Source organism: Mus caroli, unplaced genomic scaffold (assembly GCF_978045245.1).
Source record: "Mus caroli unplaced genomic scaffold, Mus_caroli_1 scaffold_2, whole genome shotgun sequence".
NCBI classification, from domain to species: domain Eukaryota; kingdom Metazoa; phylum Chordata; class Mammalia; order Rodentia; family Muridae; genus Mus; species Mus caroli.
In genome coordinates this window covers 99,415,400-99,429,142 of record NW_028227257.1, presented here as the reverse complement: position 1 = coordinate 99,429,142, position 13,743 = coordinate 99,415,400, and the positions used below count along the sequence as shown (strand labels likewise).

The window sequence follows — 13,743 nt, the reverse complement described above, 5'->3', positions numbered from 1 at the left end:
AGGAATTTATGCTAATTCAGCTAAAGTCAGAAAGCAAGGTACCTGCAGGGTAGGTTCCTCCGTGGGGCTCTTATGAACAAACTTCTCCATGCCTCTCTCCTAGCTTTCCACAGTTCCTTCCTGGCTGTCCTGGAATGCTTTGCCCCCGACTTTCAAGTCACCAGTCTTCACATGGCTGCCACTTCCCATTCTTCTCATAAGCATGTCCGTCATTCTGCGTCTGGGATCTATTTCATCTACTCCGCCCTAACTAGGATGATCTTATTCCTAAATAAGATCACACAGGAGCTAGAAGGAAAAAGTTGAACTTTTTTGGACCATGTGTATGGATACCTTTCAATCCACATTTTTGGAGAGAAGAGGGGAAGTTATCATACATTTGAAGACAGTAAGGATCCAAGTAACCACTTTTGACTTCCTCGTTGTTTGTATTCTGGTGAATTTGACCCTATTATTCGGTGCCTGTGATATAAGCAAATCTGAGAAAAGTTGCCTCTTAAAGAAAAATATTACCTATCCTAAATCAGATAGGGGACTAATATCCAATATATATAAAGAACTCAAGAAGGTGGACTCCAGAAAATCAAATAACCCCATTAAAAAATGGGGCTCAGAGTTGAACAAGGAATTCTCACCTGAGGAATACCAAATGGCAAAGAAGCACCTGAAAAAAAATGTTCAACATCCTTAATCATCAGGAAAATGCAAATCAAAACAACCCTGAGATTCCACCTCACACCAGTCAGAATGGCTAAGATCAAAAATTCAGGTGACAGCAGATGCTGGCGAGGATGTGGTGAAAGAGGAACACTCCTCCATTGTTGGTGGGATTGCAAGCTTGTACAACCACTCTGGAAATCAGTCTGGCAGTTCCTCAGAAAATTGAACATAGTACTACCGGAGGATCCAGCAATACCTCTCCTGGGCATATATCCAGAAGATGTCCCAACCGGTAAGAAGGACATATGCTCCACTATGTTCATAGCAGCCTAATTTATAATAGCCAGAAGCTGGAAAGAACCCAGGTGCCCCTCAACAGAGGAATGGATACAGAAAATGTGGTACATTTACACAATGGAGTACTACTCAGCTATTAAAAAGAATGAATTTATGAAATTCCTAGGCAAATGGATGGACCTGGAGGGCATCATCCTGAGTGAGGTAACCCAATCATAAAGGAACTCACACAATATGTACTCACTGATAAGTAGATATTAGCCCAGAAACTTAGGATACCCAAGATATAAGATACAATTTGCTAAATGCATAAAACTCAAGAAGAATGAAGACCAAAGTGTGGACACTTTGTCCCTTCTTAGAATTGGGAACAAAACACCCATGGAAGGAGTTACAGAGACAAAGTTTGGAGCTGAGACAAAAGGATGGACCATCTAGAGACTGCCATATCTGGGGTTCCATCCCATAATCAGCTTCCAAACGCTGGCACCATTGCATACACTAACAAGATTTTGCTGAAAGGACCCAGACATAGCTGTCTCTTGTGACACTATGCCCGGGCCTAGCAAACATAGAAGTGGGATGCTCACAGTCAGCTATTGGATGGATCACAGGGCCCCCAATGGAGGAGCTAGAGAAAGTATCCAAGGAGCTAAAGGGATCTGCAACCTTATAGGTAGAACAACTTTATGAACTAACCAGTATCCCGGAGCTCTTGACTCTAGCTGCATATCAAAAGATGGCCTAGTTGGCCATCACTGGAAAGAGAGGCCCATTGGACTTGCAAATTTTATATGCCCCAGTACAGGGGAACGCCAGGACCAAAAAGTGGGAGTGGGTGGGTAGAGGAGTGGGGGAAAGGGTATGGGGGACTTTTTGGATAGCATTGGAAATGTAAATGAGGAAAATACCTAATAAAAATATTAAAATGTCATTTTAGAATTGCTTTTCTAGTTTTATTTATTTATTTTTGGCTACCATCAGAATAAGACTCAGTGGAGATTTTACTTTTGAACAATGTTAAAAGCTACTGTGCAATTCTTACTTAATACAAATGGTATCAACAAGATCAACACAAAGACAGGAATGACTCATTCTATTTTCTGATCAGCTCTTTCCATTATTCTGCTAGCAGAGATTTCTTGGTCAAACAAAACAAATCAGCTTGTAGTTGTTAAAAAAAAAATGAAAAGATGTACTTTAAAGAATCAGGGATAAAGTCGTCAACATTAGGAAGGTGCAGGAAATCTGACAGCTATCGTTTAGCCAAAATGCACGTAGAAATAGGCCTCCTCACTCTTGCAGCAGGAAATCAGTGGTGAATGGCTTTATTTTACGACATGTGTCAGTTATGTATTTAACTTTATTTCCAATCTTAAAATAGTGCTAGAATTAGGGAGTGCGCCTCCTGCTACTTTTCTGGAGTAGTTTTCCACACCAGCTCATGAGACAGTGGAACACTGAAAGAGGTAAACAGGGAAGGAAAATTGAGACAAAGTCCCAGCTTCTTTTTGTGTCTTCCAAATGTTTACCTCATTTAATCACATATTTCATGAGTTTCTATGATCATAGATCCATCTTTATTTTCTTTGAACAGTATAAATCTTTCTCACACCATACAAAATCTTCACTTGTTACCCTTTAAGGCAATATCTGAAGAGTAATCTAAATAGGAAGAAGATTAAACAGTTAATAAAGGTCAGAGAAACAATTAACTACTCAATTTGTAACTGAAGAAGCACTTAATTGCTCTAGAGTATGTAGCAGATCATAACAAAAATGATTATAATCAAATAGCTAAAGGAAGGATACACATATTCTGACACATCCTTCCTATATAGCATGCTAGTTAGATTTATTAAAATGCAATATATGCAACAAAGAAAAAAATCAGGTTTACTAGACCAAGAGTTGTATCTATTTGTTTGTTTGTTTTTAGTAGAAAATTGAGGAAATTGATATATTTCCAAACCGGATTGTTTCAGATCTCTAATAATGAGAAACTTCTCCAAAGATTGATCCAATTTTCATAGTCTTTGAAACATGGCTTTGTTAGCTAAACTTTTATGTTGCCGTTGAGAGTTACAGGTTTCAAGAACAGAAAGATATCTTAAATGAAGGCAATTTTCCAGTTCTTTTCTTAGTAGTCCTTTTCAAGTTAATACTTCAAGGTTAACTACTCTATGGTGTTGTTAAAAACAGTAAGTCATAATTTTAATATTAGAGTTTAACTGTTTACATTCACTTAAAAATATAGATGTGGTATGAGATAGGTATCATGGTTGCTGGAAATTGTCAGCCTGATTAGCTTGATAAAATACACTTCTGTGACTCCCAAGTTGGTTAGCTCATGAGGGTCCTGAGCAGATGCATGGCATGACTAAGTATTTGAGGCAGTGAACAGTAAGAGCTGGGGCCCAGATGGGAGAACTACTTCACTTGGGGGCATATTCTTAGCTAAGAAACTTTGCCTTGGCTTCTTTCTGCATTCCATCTTTCTGTTTCTCATCTACCATGAGATGAACAGGTTTCTCTTTTATTATTCCCATCATCATAATTTGCCTTGTTTACAGGACAAGCATCCATAGATTGAACCCACTGAAACCATGAACAAACAAATCTTCCTTATTTTAAGTTGCTGATGTCAAGTATTTGGTTATAGTCATGAGAAAGCTAACTCAGGGTCTCTTCCCCTTATTTTCTCTCTCTACATCTCTGTCTGTCTTGTATCTCATCTACCCATATGCCTCTGTCTTTCTATCTCTGTCACACATAGAGGGTGAGGAAGAAAGAGAGGAGGAAGAAGGAAGGGAGAGAGATATAGATAAATAGATGATAGATACAAATAGATAGAGAACACCTGTAATGAAATTTAGCTTTACATCTTACCACATGCACCAGGCTCTCCCCACTTCCTCCAGATAGATTAGGTAATAGAGAAAAGTGACCTTGACCAGAAAGAAAAGTGACCTTGACCATCCTTCCGGGACGGGGTCCTAAGGGGTAGGAGATGAGAAGATAAAGAAGATAGAAAATCTGGAGTTGGGAGGTTTTCATAAGCTATGTCTTATGTCAAGTAAGCTTATTAAGCAGTACAATATCCTATGTACAATTTTCAGGATTAAAATGGGGCAGAGTCAGTAGAAAGTTATCATACAATGGGACAAAGTTGGCAGGAACCTAATCAAAGAATGGTACCCTAGGAGAATATTGGATAACTCAAAGGCATCAGAGATCCAGAGCACAGGAGCCTTGAGATGAATAATCATAGCACTGTACAATGGAGGAGTTGGGTTCTCAGGATTCAAAGCTGTAGCTCCCTTAAAACCCTGGTCCCAGGCCATTACTGGCTTTGCTAAGCATGTTTCTGGTTTTGAGGAATTCTTTCTTTTCTGCACATCAGAGCCCCAGGGAGAGCCTTGGAGCAGCTTCACCCTCAACAGAAAAGGTTTGTTATAGCCCAAGGAGAAGAAGAGTTCAGATGTATTATAGCAACAGATTGTCCCATGCCTGGTGTTGATTTTACTGTTGTTTATTCTTTCTACGCTACCTATCCCCCATGTCACCACCCTAGGCTCTCTATTTGCCTTCTGTTTTCTCATTTTTCAGTTGTCTTTTGCCAGTTGTCCGTGTTTAACATTTCATCCTCTCCTAAATGTGTCAAGTAAATGACCAAATAAATGTGGCAAACAGTCCTTTGGAAAATACAAAGAAATGATAATGAAAAAAAATGTGGATTACAATTCTCTTTTAAAAGTTGAACTTTCTAAATGTGGGGCATAGAAAATATTACACAAACATGTAATTTGTTGTGTTTATGTGATTTGTTGTGTTTATACTTTTGCACTTTGTACTTTGTAAAAAAATTTACAGCCAATAATCTCATGTGTTAAAGATCACGGTCTTTGCATTGCTTATTGTTTTATGAAACAGAAGCACTGTGATGCTATTAAATGCTACAATTATCATTGTTATTATCACTGTTTTTAGCAAAACTCTGTTCATCTCATGCTTTATATAGGCGTAGGCAAAAATGAATACAAATGTGAAAACAAATGTCAGCATACTTCTTCAGAACAAAATCTTTCAGTGATTTTACCACAGTAAGGTTGAAACCCTGTGTGTATACTGCAAATGGAACCAGGACAATTTAGAACAACCATCATGCTCACCAAACATAGATTCCTGGTGTGTCCTCTCTTGCATTTAATCACATGCTTTACAATGCTGTCTAGTTATTTAGGAAGACTTCAAATTGAATAGGGAGATTCCACATCTCTTGATTCTCCTCCCCCTACCCATCTTTTTTTTTATAGCTTTATTTTTTTATTTTTAATTTTTACATTTTATATTTTTACTTTACTTTCTTAACCTTTTTTTTAAATGTTAATTTTTTATTAGATATTTGTGGGGAGCGGGTGTGGCGGCAGTCCCAAAGGCGCCAGGGATTGCAGCTAAGTCTTATGATTTGCATCTGACTTCCTCATACATCTGAATATAAGCCACAAACATCGTGAGAGCTGCGCAGGTGTACCAGGTTACTGGCGAAGCCATTTTGGTGGAGATATGCCCCTGCTGCCCTGATTAGCTGAAGCTGCGTACCTGGTGAGGTGATGTGGCCTGCTGTGAGTGGATGAGAACTGATAGTATATAAGAGTGAGAGGCCCAGGGCTCGGGGTCTTTCACCTACACAGTCAATGCGCAGCCCAATAAACGTGTGCAGAAGGATCCTATTGTGGTGTCTTTCTTGCTGGCGAGTCAGGCGTCCCACAGATATTTTCTTCATTTACATTCCCTAGTTCCCTCTATACCCCCCCACCACTCCCTAACCCACCCACTCCTGCTTCCTGGCCCTGGCATTTCCTTGTATTGGAGCATATAATCTTCGCAAGACCAAGGGCCTCTCCTCCCTTTGGCCGATTAGGCCATCCTCTGCTACATATGCAACTAGAGACACAAGCTCTGGGGGGAGGGGGGGTACTGGTTAGTTTATATTGTTGTTTCTCCTATAGGGTTGCAGACCCCTTTAGATCCTTGAGTACTTTCTCTAGCTCCTTCATTGGGGCCCTGTGTGCCATGCAATAGATGATTGTGAGCATCCACTTCTGTATTTGCCAGGCACTGGCATAGCCTCATAAGAGATAGCTATATCAGGGTCCTGTCAGCAAAATGTTTCTGGCATATGCAATAGTGTCTGGGTTTGGTGGTGGTTTATGGGATGGATCCCCAAGTGGTGTAATCTCTGGATGGTCCTTCTGTCTCAGCTCCAAACTTTGTCTCTGTAACTCCTTCCATGGGTATTTTGTTCCCCCTTCTAAGGAGGAATGAAGTATCCACGTGTTTGTCTTCCTTCTTCTTGATTTTCTTGTGTTTTGCAAATTGTGTCTTGGGTATTCTAAGTTTCTGGGCTAATATCCACTTATCAGTGAGTGCATATGAAGTGACTTCTTTTGTGATTGGGTTACCTCATTCAGGATGATATCTTCCAGATGCATCCATTTGCCCAAGAATTTCATAAATTCATTGTTTTTAATAGCTGAGTAGTACTCCATTGTGTAAATGTACCATATTTTCTGTATCCATTAGTCTGGTGAGGGGCATCTGGGTTCTTTCCAGCTTTTGGCTATTATAAATAAGGCTGCTATTAACATAGTGGAGAATGCATCCTTATTACATGTTGGAACATCTTCTGGGTATATGCCCAGGAGATGTCTTGCTGGATCTTCTGGTAGTACTATGTCCAATTTTCTGAGGAACTGCCAGACTGATTTCCAGAGTGGTTGTACCAGCTTGACATCCTACCAGCAATGGAGGAGTGCTCCTCTTTCTCCACATCTTTGCCAGCATCTGCTGTCACCTAAGTTTTTGATCTTAGCCATTCTGACTGGTGTTAGGTGGAATCTCATGGTTGTTTTGATTTGCATTTCCCTGATTATTAAGGGTGTTGAACATTTTTTCAGGTGCTTCTCAGCCATTTGGTATTCACTCAGTTGAGAATTCTTTGTTTAGCTCTGTACCCCATTTTTAAATAGGGTTATTTGATTTTCTGGAGTCCTGCTTCTTGAGTTTTTTGTATATATATCTACCCATTTTTTTGTAGGCTTCATTATGTCAATCAATGACACCTGCTTGCTCAAGGGAAAAAAAAAGCCAGTAGCCATCACAAATTCTTCAATTGCTGTTCCCTACATCTGTCTACAAGCAAGATCTGCCTATTTTATTTTCAGAGCATATTTTGTCTCATTCTTTCTATTCATGCTACAATCCATCATAACCCAGACTATTACCAACTCCTGCTAAGCTGTTATAGTACTGTTGCAATCATTTTCCATCCTTCCAAACATTGAGTCTGGTCTAGGTACACTCAACACAGCAATAGTGATATTTGGAAGAGATTCTACCCTCCTTCCTCTTTCAAATTCCCCATTCCATTTCACTGCTAATAGAATACCCTCCCTTTTCCCCTTGTTTACATATTCTAGGCACTGCCTATTTCGCAGACACATCTTCTTATCTCTTGTTTTTAGTTTTTAGTCTCCTAGAGCTCAAAAGTTGTTCATAATATCTGGCAGTCCTGGTCTTTCCTTATTACCTTTGCCCTGGATACTACCTTTGTACAGAATCCTCTCCCAGATTACTCTGTAGCATGAAATCTCTTCTCATTTCAATTTAGCATAAGTATCATGTGCTCCAAGAAGCCCAGATTTGAACACTCAACAATAACCACTCATAGCATTAACGATTAGCTATTGCCCCAGCAATGGACCACAGTAACAGTAGTGTTTAACTGTGATTACTCATGTGTTGGGTAGCTGGCTAGCTCCTTGTCAGATTGCAGGTGTCTGATCTCAGCATCCTTGTTCATGTCAGATTTAAGAGTGTTCTATGTACCAAACTGAAGTGCAAGATGGCTTCCTGAGCATGTCTTTTTGTAAAGGTTAAAGTCCAAGTGGCCAAACCAAACTCTGCAAGTATTTTCACTGCCCTTTCCTATCACAACTGCTGAACTGACATTGGCCAAAGCAAGTGAAATGATAAATTACATCAGTGCCTCGAGAGACGTATTTCAACAAAACCTGCAGGATCAGTAAAGCTGACAGATATTTCCAGAAAGTCTCCAAAGACTTCTTACTTCTCATTGCTGAGATATCATTCTACACTCACATCTAAACTAATAAGTGTGTAAAGGTAGATCTATTATAAATCAGTGTGAGAAAATTTGCTTAATATTAAAGTCATCAAATAATAATGTCTATGGGGAAATATAAATGTGTTAAGTTGATGGAACTGAAATATACACTAGATGGAACATAGGATGGAGTAAAATTTACTATATATTTCATTTCAATATAAAGATGATGTCATTCTCAGTCAGTTCTTTTTTTATGGTATTTCTGAAGTTGTAAGCTATAAACTGGAAAGGTGTATTGGACCAATTCTGTGTGATTACTTTAGACCAAATTCTAGCTCACAGAGTACAAACAAGGTAAACATCCTGTGCTCAGAAAGACGTCTAACAGGGAGTATTTTGGTTTGGATACGACTGCTTTATATTGTGTTAAAGAATGATAATTGTTGCATTTTCAGTGTTTTTAAAGTACTGAGGTCTGTTAGGAGAAAACCTTTGTAATGAGCCACGGAGATTCTAACAGTTTTCCTGATAAAAATGAGAGTGGAGCAGATTGATTTTGTCCAAATTCCACATGCTGGTGGGACCAATTGTCCAGCAGAGCACATAACTTCACTCATTTTGTCCATGAGCAGCCAAGGGTGTACCTTTCCGGGCAATCATCCTATTTCCCGAGGTGAAGTTTCTATTTCAGGCTTCAGAGACTAGTGTATGGTATTCCTGCCCTCTGTGACCTGTTTGAGAGGATTCAGCTATTATAGCAGCTATCGATGGCCAAAATGACATCATGATAAATTGATTTTGTTGGTAATTATAGATAACATGGCCACAAATTGAATTTTCCCAGATTATAAGATGATCACAAAACCTTCGGTAGAGAAAGCCTAATGATGTCCAGTTTTTCAGTCACTTCTTTGAAAAATTAATGAGCACTTAGGATGATGGACTTTTCATTGACTCATCCATTGGAGAGAGCTAACAAGTTAAGTCAGGTCAAATTGAGATAATCTTTTAAAATGTGAGGTTAAGATACTAATTAGTGGACTGGGCAGTAGTGACCTCCTAGAAGAAAATTTGCTTGTGAAGTTTCAAGTTTCCCACAGGAGGTTCTCCTTCTCTAAGGTTATAAACTCAAACTTGGGAAATTAGCGGAATCTTTTTTAGGCTAATGCCTGAAATTTAAAGATTATGGTAATTTACAGGGAAATGATATAGATTTAATGATTCTACTCAGAGGGGAAAATTTGCCTGTGGCCACAACTTCTGTTGCAGCTAATCAGCAAGTGTTGTACCATGTGCTAATATGTAAACAGAGTTTCAGTCCAGTGTACAGGGCATAAAAGAGCTGATGAGCACATGTGGTCTGGTGGATGGCCAGCCTGACTGTTTCAGACCATTACATAAAAACACAGGAGGTAAGCATTACAAATTCTACTTTTGCCTCCCCCTCCCCTGTAAGGTGGCACAGACCCCTGTAGTTCTAACCTGGGAGGGCAAGTCAGAAGTTGGGTAAGCCATGAATGGGAAATTTCCCCATTCTTGGTTACGCTGTAGTTCAAAAAGAATTCCTGGCTTCTTGTTGCACAGCTGACTCATGCCATTTTGCTGCTTTATGGAGTTAAGGAACATGACTGTTAAAAAAAAAAAAAAAGAAGTTAGGGTGAGGTCAGGTGAGTTTGCAGCACATAGGGAGACCCCCCCATCTCAACAAACTGAACCCAAATCTGAACCAAACAACGACAGTCTGCAGCTAGCATCAGTTTCTCAAAGTCCCAGGTCATAAGTTCATTTTTATCCATATGAAGCTACTAACTCATTTAATGTATGACTCATCTAAACTGAAACTGGGTTTTAGTTTTGTTTGTACAATATGTCACCTGGGTGACCTTGATAAACTTCATGCCATTCAGCAGAGATGAGATTTCCTTCTTTTCCCACACCACAGACTCAGTAAGTTCATAAAGTGAGACGTGGTGGTACAATCTGTCTAATCCTAGCACTCTAGAGATGGTGGTGGAAGAATCATGAGTTCAAGACTGATCTGGGATAAATATGGAGACTCGTTTCAAAGAGTGAGGACTGGGGGTGCGGCTTTGTGGTTAATCACATGCCAAGCAGACATAAAACCTTGGGTTCTATTATCCATACTGTAAAAGAAACAGAAATTATAAAATCAAGCCAAGTTTCCTTTGAAGCTCAAATGTGACATACAAATGTAAGGGTTTAAGATTATGTTTATTGCAGTAAGTCCGAGAGTTTGAACAACGACATTCAACTATTCTATTCATCCATTTTCCTTTACAGAAATTGCTTTTCAGTCAACTTAGATATTATGTATGAATTTTCATTCCAAAGTTCTCTTCCAAGGGTTTGGGCAAAGCCCCAACACAGCTGCAGAGTCCTATGACAAAAGGGAGGCTGTGTCTGGACTTCTTCCCCCACTCCTGCCTGTGACCACACAGCTGCAGAAGCTGCAGGTGTGCGTGGTAAAGCCTGCTACTGCTAATGGGAGGAGCATTGTGATCTCCTCTGTTGGTCATTACTGTGTCTCTGCCTGACACCAGCTGCCCATTAGCTTCCTTTGTGTCTCTGGCATGCAAATGCTGGCTTTCTCATACATCATATTGGTTGGTTCTACAGGGAGAATCCTCCTCTTAGCTAGTTCTCCTGCTGGGATTCTTTCCAGCTGGAATGGCTTTTTATTCTCATGTTGGGAGGCCCTGTAAGGAGGGTCTCCTTGCCTCTGTGTACAGTCCTTACAGGGTTATTGACAAATGACTTACTTCCTGTATGCCTTCAGAGGTGGTTTTTTTTTTTTTTTAGATTCCAGAAGGACTTGGGCATTTATACAGTTTAAACATTGGGATCATAACCTACCCTGGGCATGCCCCCCAGCTTTACTGCTGGACTTTTCTCCATATTTGGACACAATGAGATTCATCTGTAGACTGGGAGCTTTGCAGTTTAGGGGTCAGGGGTGGGGCAGGAGGGTAAGGCAAAATCATTCCCAAGGAAATGGCAATGGACGGGTGTAGGAGGTCACTGACCACTCACAAGCTCTTTAAATAGGTTGCACTGGGAGAAGAGCTGGGTGTTTACTGCAGCATGCTTTGGGAATTTATTCCATAGAAAATGTTACAGAGGACATTTTTATCTGCTTGTTTTTGCATTTATAAGGTAAACTGTACATTTCTTTACATTCTCAGGCTTCAGCTATTTTTGCTCTCATCTCTGCCCAGAAGTGGAAGCCCCAGGGTGGACAGAAACGCTCTTCAGGTCTCAAGCTATAAATATTTAACTGTTCCATGAGATAACACTTGGTCTACGTACTCGTAAAGGTACAAGTCATATTGGCTTATCAGTCAGTCAATTATACTGGGAGCTTCCAGAGCTCACGGGTCGGCACAGACAATGTCTATTGAATGAATAACATATTTGAGTAAGTAAGAAAATTTTCGAACTGCAACTACAGTGCCTTCTATTTAACTCCTAAGTACTCGCAAGCAACTTTCTAGACAGCAGGAACAAGCTGTTTGTGATAGAAATTTACTACCAGTCACTTCACCAGTAATAGAAGCTTTATCAATGCAATAAGCCTATATCCAGTTGTCATACATTGTGTGCAAGGCAACTGGATATGAACCAAATAGTTTCCTTCCATATAGAAATATTACCAACAGTGTGGTGAGTATGTCGGCAAGCACACAATGAATTAAACTTCTCTCCGGCCAACATGCTTACACCCCAGGGTAATACTTAACATTAGAGGTGTTTCTAGGTACTACTGGGAAGGAGAACATTAAAATCCCCTCCTCCCAGGAGATGGCAGTGCGGTTACCTACTGAATAATTGCAGCCATTACTTTTCGTTCATCTCCTTTGTATAATTTCTTTCGTTAAAGGGATAATTTATTCTGTCCGCATTCCTTTAAATTTCATGTCTGTGTGTGTGTCTTTCATTTCAGAATTTCAAAGCTAGCCTTAACTATTTTTGTTGTTGTTCATCTTTTTCAGAGGAACCACAGGAAGGTGTGCAGTTAGCCTTGACATTTGATAGCAGGGAAGTGCAAACTGTTTGCAGAATTCACAGCATGTCTTCACCGTACTGGCTCAGTCATCCACTCCATGTCAATAAGTTGAGATGCTCTGTGAGCCTCTTATTACAGGTGAATCTGTAGCTTTGAGTTGAGAAATCCCCGAGTCCACACCTGTGTTCCCTGTAATGTAATTTTCTGTTCTGTCTTTCTCACTCTGGAATTTCTCTAAGTTTTGGGCTTAGCGCGATGTGACACATTAGTTTTCTTCAGCCTTTGCTTTTAAGTCTTGGTAATGTGTTCAAATCTCCATCTTAAGTAGTTTAGCGAGGCAGTTACTGATTGAGTTCTCAGATTGCTATTTTCTATAGGACTAGCACGGAGTTTCAGAGTATAGGCTCTGGAATTGAAGTGAGCTGGGCTTGAGAACAGGCCTCACTATCTCACTTCTCTGTTCCTTATTTCTTTTCCATAAAATGGAATCAATCATATCATTCATATTATAAGCTTGCTAGGACAGATATGTGAGGTCATATAGGTGTCTGGTGGACATTCAGCAAATGCTGGCCCTCTTTCCCATTAGGTGTAAATGAGAATGCAAAGTAGTCACTTCGCATATGAGAAGGAATGGGGTGGTATCTATAATGTACTAACCCAAGTGTGGCTCCTAATTGTCTCCATCCTCTTTTCTGCTCCCCACTGTGCTGGGCTGATGGTAGTCTTTCTGATTTAAGGCCTTCTCTGAGTCACTGCAGTTCATACCCTGCCCGTTTTCAAATGTCATTTCAAATACCACCTCCTCCAGAGAGTGGTCATTCACTCATCAGATGTATTTATTGAGGTTCCTCTTCTGAGCTCATATCATTTTATCTTCGCAATTGCACTTTTATCCTTGTAATATATTGATTTTTTTTAACAAATAAAACTGTCAGTTTTGGAAGGCAGGGTATCATTTTATTAATCTTTATATCTTTCATCTCACCTAACACAGGAATAGACACATAGTAGGCAGTAACAGATTCTTTTTCCAAAGAGGAAATAAACCTTTATAAGAGTCCTCCTGCTCTGCCTGAGAACGTTGATTACCGTGGCAGCTCTCAGCACAGTACAGAAGATTGGTGCTTTTTGGAATATGGTGCGTCATTTCTTTTTCCCATTTCCCCTCAAAGGTGATTGACATGTCCAAGCTGCTATGGTAATTTTGAGACAGGATTTGTCTCATCAGCATCGAAAAGACAATTCTCTATGAAACCAGTATTTATTCAAGAAACTACAGGACAGTCATTAAAAAAAAAAAAGATTCATAAGTACCAACATATGCATCAAAGCTCTGAACTTACTTAAATCTTCTGATAAATCCTTTTCAAGGAATAACAGAACTTGCCTTTGGAGCAGACAGTTTCTTGATCCTGGAAAGGCTTTGCACACATACACCCTATTGCTGTGGGAACTTCAACATGTTGTTTTACTTCTCTGGCCATGATACCATGTACTTGCTAATATTCAGTCAACTTGACAGAAGCTGGAGTCATGATTCTTAATTAGTGATTCCTGGGGAAAGGATTAGCCTGTTGTATGTAGTGGCCTCTCTGGAGGGGTGTGGTTCTGGCTTCTATAAGAAAAC

The 13,743-nt window shown here is 39.8% G+C and overlaps 1 non-coding gene across 1 annotated transcript; it reads left to right on the top strand.

Annotated features, from left to right (window-relative positions):
• The first annotated feature begins 9,586 nt into the window (after nt 1-9,586).
• On the top strand, nt 9,587-9,717 carry LOC115030466 (small nucleolar RNA SNORA46). The gene has a single exon (XR_003836062.1). It is a non-coding gene; the product is annotated as a small nucleolar RNA SNORA46 (small nucleolar RNA).
• Nucleotides 9,718-13,743: the final 4,026 nt, after the last annotated feature.